Below are 6,000 nucleotides of genomic sequence, written 5' to 3' on the forward strand. Positions count from 1 at the left end.
GGCTTACTCCTGGCTCTGTGCTCAGGAATCACTCCTGGCGGGGCTCAGGGAACCACATGGGAGTGTCAGGGGTCAGCTGTGTGCAGGGCAAGTGCCCTCCTGCTGTGGTCTCTCTCTCTCTCTCTCTCTCTCTGGTCCCAGTCAGGACTATTTGTGACTATACAGGTCAGGGACCAGGAGAAGAGGTCAAGCAGCTAAGAGGTTGGGAGCCCAGGTATCCTCCTGGAATCACAGAGTCCCGGGAACACAGAACCATGAGCAGGTCCCAAAGCACAGCAGGGTGTGGCCATGAAACAAAACAAAAAAACACCAAAACAACCAGGACAGCGCGGTTCAGAGGCAGACACACCCCCAGGTTACGCAACCATCACCACCAGCATCTCTGGGACTTTTCCTCTTGCAAAACTGGAATTGCTGCTTATTAAACACTCACCCACCCCACCCCGTCCCGAGAACCCCCCCCCCCCCACACCCCATGCTCTGCTTTTCGTCTGTGGATCCAGTTCCTCTCGGGAATTTGTGCTATCTTCATTTGTGGTCCAGTCTAACAAAACATATTCTTTTTTTTTTTTTTTTTTTTTTTTTTTGCTTTTTGGGTCACACCCGGCGATGCTCAGGGGTCACTCCTGGCTCATGCACTCAGGAATTGCTCCTGGCGGTGCTCAGGGGACCATATGGGATGCTGGGAATCGAACCTGTGTCGGTCATGTTGGCTGCGTGCAAGGCAAATGCCCTACCCGCTATGCCATCACTCCAGCCCCACAAAACATATTCTCTATCATTTTTCTTCACAACTCCCTCTGTTCAGGTTTGTTTGGTTTTGTTTTGCTCGCTTGGTTTGGGGGCCCGACTCAGCGGTACTCAGGGTTTATTCCTGGCTCAGGGATCACTCCTGGGGGAGCTCAGGGGAAGCTATGGGGTGCTGGGAACCATACCCAGATCTACGGTGTGCAAAGCAAGCGCCCTACTCACTGTACTCCCTCTCCGGCCCCTCATGTTTGGCCTAGCTTTGTGAAATGGAAATATTTAAAAATAGCCTTTGCCTCCTGGTGGTAAGCCAGAATTGCTTTGTTTGGGCTGTGGCAGAATTGGCAGGGACAGGATGCTCCTTTGGGGCATCTAGCCAGGCCACGCCACCTTTGCCTGTATTGTGAAGTGCTCACACTCAGCCTCCCTCACCCGTTGGTGAAGAGAAACTCCTCCCCCCCCCCCCCCACCTTCCCTTGGACTCCCGGAACATACAGGCAGAGCTGGGGGTTCTGCCCAGGACATCAAGCACGCAAAGTGAGTCCTCGACTACAGCTCTGGCCCCTGGCCCTCATGTTTCTGCTTGGTTTCATGCCACACCCAGCACTGCTCAGGATTTACTCCTGGCTTGGTGCTCAGGGGACCCTAGGCAGTGCCAAGAATGGATCCACGGTCAACTACATACAAGACAAGTGCCTTAACCTCTTTGCTCCTTCTCTGGCTTACTCATGGCTCTGTGCTCAGGGATCATTCCTATCAGGGCCAGGGACCATATGAGGTGACAGGGATCAAACCTGGGTCGACCACATGCAAGGCAAATGCCCTGCCTGCTGTGCCATCACTCCAGCGCCCTTAAATAATAAATTCTTCTTTCTCTTCTCCTCTCCTTTTCTTTCCTTGCCTCTTCCCCCTCTTCCTCCTCGCTCTCCTCTTCTTCCTCCTACTTCTCCTTATTCTTCTTTTCAGGTTTTGGGCAGAACATCTAGCATTTAATGAACAGGTGGTGTATATATGCACAATGGAATACTACGTAGCCATGAGGAATGGTGAAATCATGCAATTTGCTGCATCTTGGCTGGAACTGGAAGGCATCATATAAAATGAAGTTAAGTCAGAAGATTCTTTTGGTCTTGTTGGACCTAGTCATTCATAGCAGGTGTGATGAGATGTCTCTGTGGCATAGCTCTGTGTGACATAGCTGGTGACTCATCATGTGGAGTTCCTATTTCATTTGTATGTTTTGAGGAGGGGGCAGTTCCTGTGTCATTTTTAAAATCAGGCTCTTTTCTGCTCACGCATTGTAGTTCTTTATAAATCTTGCTTCTGACGCCTTCAGACACACATACTTGAGAATACTTTTGCCCATATTTGGGGTTGATGTAGCAATTCCTGCACTTGTTGTTTTGGGCATCATCATTATTTATTTATTTATTTATTTTTGCTTTTTGAGTCACACCAGGAGTTGCACAGAGGTTACTTCTGGATTATGCACTCAGGAATCACTCCTGGCAGTGCTCAGGGGACCATATGGAATGCTGGGAATCGAACCCAGGTCGGTGGCGTGCAAGGCAAATGCCCTCTTCGCTGGGCTATCACTCCGGCCCCAAGGGCATCATCATTTTTTAAAAGTCATCAACAAGACATCAGAAACTTTGCCTCCTGTGTGTTTTGTAGATGTTTATAGTTGCAGTCCCGCCGTGTTAATGGTGTGGGGTGGGGGGTGCTGGGGGGGTGTCTAGTGTCATCATTCTCTGTGTGGTTGCCCGGTGCGCTCACCAGCAGGTTTCCAAGGGACTGCCCCTGACCTATCACATGGGATCTGTGTCTGCTCTTGTTCAGCTTTGTAGGGCCGTACTGGCAAAGCCATCCCTGGCACAATCCTGGCCCGGAAACATGGAATTACTGTTTCCAAAAAGTAGCTATTAAAGTATACAGTTCATTGATTGTATTGTATACAGACTTGATACAGCTCAAGTCTTGTCCCCTTTGCTGGTTTGGGTAAAAAGAAACTTGTATATATTGTAAGGTCTGCCACTTCCGGTGGCTACCTCTGGTCCTCTGCAGTGGAAGCTGAGCCTCAGGGGTGGGGGTCAGGGGCAGAGAGTTCCAAGGAAAAGAAACTTTAGATCAGAAATCAGAGCCTGTCCTGGGCAGAATCTGTTCTTCATCAGCATTAAGACTTGCCTAGTCCTTTTGTTTGTGTATTTGTTAGTTTTCAGACTACACACAGTGATGCTCAGGGCTAAGCCCTGGTTCTGCACTCAGGGATCACTCTTAGCAGTGTGTGTGGGGGACCATACGGGATTCCTGGGCTCAAACCCCCGTCAGCCATGTGCAAGGCAAGCACCCTCCCCGCTGTGCCAGCTCTGCAGCCCCCTAGTCTTTTTTTTTTCCTCCTCTATCACTTTAACTTTGTCTCAAAAACAATCCCCTGTGACTTATTAATTAGGGACAATGAAATGGTCTCTGGAAGAGATGGTTGAGACAGGCTGAGTGAGGGACACAACTCTGGATTTAGAGCTTTAAAGACGGGACTTTAACCAGACAGCTCTCAGTTGTGTGCCTTGGGGGTGCATCCCCAGCCTTGGTCTCTGTGCTCTCGTGCCCAGGAAGACAGTGACCCCACCAGCAGGGCTGTCAGAGGACAGGCTGTCGGAGGACATGGCCAAGGCAGTGACTGCAAGTCCAGTTTCCTGAGCTGTTCTCAGGATTCCCTTTAAGAAAGAATGATGTGGGGGTTCTCTGGGCCATCAAAGGGTGCTCCTTTCTGATAGGCTGGCTCTCCCACTAGGGCAGGCCCTCAACTCCTGATCGGCTGGCTGCTGAGGTCTCCTTGCAAGCAGAGAGTGGACAGGACCCACACCCAGACGTCCAAGGCCCCACTCACTCTTCCTTCCCCTCTCTGGGAGTCATTATTCCCTCTCAGTCCCCAGCTCAGGGGTTGCAGAGACACTGAAAATGCAAATGCCCTTGGCAATCCCCAGTGCCCTGGGACAGAGAGGAGGTTGGGAGTGCCCCTTCCTTCGCTGGTGTCCAGCTGCTGGCCACCGGCGCTGAGCCCCAGACAGGGGCGGTGGGGGGATTCCTCACCCTGTATCCAGTGGGAACTCTGTTCAGTCACCCGTTCCATTCATTCATTTCCCTGGAAGCGGGAGCAGGTGGGTGATGGATCAAATGGGCAGCTGAGTTTGCCCAGACTTGTCCTGAATGGAGGGCACCCACCCCCTCCCCAAGACCTTGCCCAGATCCTTGAATTGTCAAACCCAACCACCCAAGGTATCCTGAATAGGTCACATAGTGAGGGTCCCGGGGACCCTTGGGGCTGACATGCTGTCCTTTTTACATTCCCATTTGGATGTTTGGATGTTGAATTTATGGTAGCGAGGACGATTTGTAATTGGTCATCAGACATATTCGCCTCGGGAAATCCCAAGAAATCATCTCAAAGTAGGGTGAGAAACCGGGCCACAACTCCCAGGAAGAGAGACGGTGGGATGGATATTAAATAGCAAAACAGGGAAGACCTGTTGTGTCTTAAGATAGGGGGAAGGGTTTCCTCAAGGCAAATAAGAGAAAAACACATCACCAAGATGTTCAAGGGCGTCAAGGTTGCTGTAAGCCAAAGAGAGTTAAAGGAAATGCGCCTGCCACAGAGGTGGAGGGATGGTGGGAGAAATACTGGGAATACTGGTGGTGGTGAATGGGCACTGGTGGAGGGATGGGTACTCAAACATTGTATGACTGAAACATAAGCATGAAAGTTTGTAAGTCTGTAACTGTACCTCAAGGTGATTCACTCTCACATCATCCTGTTCTTCAACTGCCTCAAGCAGGCACCAGTAACGTCTCCTTCATCCTAGCCCTGAGATTTTAAAGTGCCATCCTCAAGGCCCTTTCAGGGTTAGGAGAATGAGACCCATCATTGTTACTGGTATTTGGCATATTGGGTACACCACGGGGAGTTTGCCAGACTGCCGTGTGGGCAGGTCACATTCGGTAGCCTGCCAGGTTGTCCAAAGTAATAAAGTGATTCATTAAAAATAAATACAGCACCGTAGCACTGTCTTCCCGTTGTTCATCGATTTGCTCAAGCGGGCACCAGTAACGTCTCCACTGTGAGACTTGTTACTGTTTTTGGCATATCTAATATGCCACGGGGAGCTTGCCAGGCTCTGCCGTGTGGACGGGATACTTTCAGTAGCTTTCCAGGCTTTCCGAGAGGGATGGAGGAATCAAACCCAGCTCAGCCATGTGCAAACTCCCTACCCGCTGTGCTGTCACTCCAGCCCATTAAAAATTAATTAATTTTTTTTAAAAAGGTTGCAGTAGGGCCCACAGAAGCTCTGGGTCACAGCTGAACTATCCTAACTCAGGTATCCCTCCAAGACGAGAAGTCCCCCTCTGCTGTGCCAACCAGAGCCTGGGTCTGAGGGGTCACTCGTGGCAGGGTGGACCCAGAGACCCCTGACATGGTTCCCAAGTCTAAGAAAAACCTTTGCACGAACAAATGCCTCTGCTTTGTTCAAGAAAACCGACTCCCCATGGCCTTGGTCGCTTGGCTGGCCTCGGTGGGAAGCGAGAGAGAACATTCCGGGCATGCTTTTAATATCCAGGAATAAGAACAGGAAATATTATATTCACTAAACATAATAAGTCATAATAATAAAGATATTTGGGCTGCCTGTTGCGCCAAAAGAGGGAAAAAGAAGAAAAAGGAGAAAAGAAAAATGTCGGATGGTAGTCAATGAATGAGCCAGGATGGGGTGGGGGGAGGGGGGGAGGCGGCAGTGAGACACCACCCCCTTCCCCCCGGGCTCCGGGTCCCTCTTGCCAGAGAGAAGGTATTCTCTGGGCGACAGAACAACCCCACGGGGGTCAGAGGGTGACCCAGAAGTTGAACAAGGTAACTTGTAGATTCTCAACCAGTCATCCTGGTCTAAGAGCCCTGTTGTCACCCCAATCAGGAATCGCCTCCTGCTCTCAGACCCAAGACCCCCTGGAGTTTTACATATTTCCATTTTCCCAATGTTGAGGTATTGTCGAGGCGCGATGTTCTTGCCCCTATCCCCTACAGCTTCAGCCCTTCCTTGGGGCTTCCAGAGAGTTCTGCTGACCGTCGCACAGTAGCGAAAGCTGTTTTCCATGGCGGAGGTGCTAGATTGAGTCAAGCTGGACCCCCAAGCCCACCTAGTTGGGAGATGTGCTTTATTGGATTAAAAACACCACCACCAGTGCACGGGTAATTGAGGGGTC

Source organism: Sorex fumeus, unplaced genomic scaffold (genome assembly GCF_029834395.1).
Source record: "Sorex fumeus unplaced genomic scaffold, SorFum_2.1 ptg000024l, whole genome shotgun sequence".
In the NCBI taxonomy this organism is placed as follows: Eukaryota; Metazoa; Chordata; class Mammalia; order Eulipotyphla; family Soricidae; genus Sorex; species Sorex fumeus.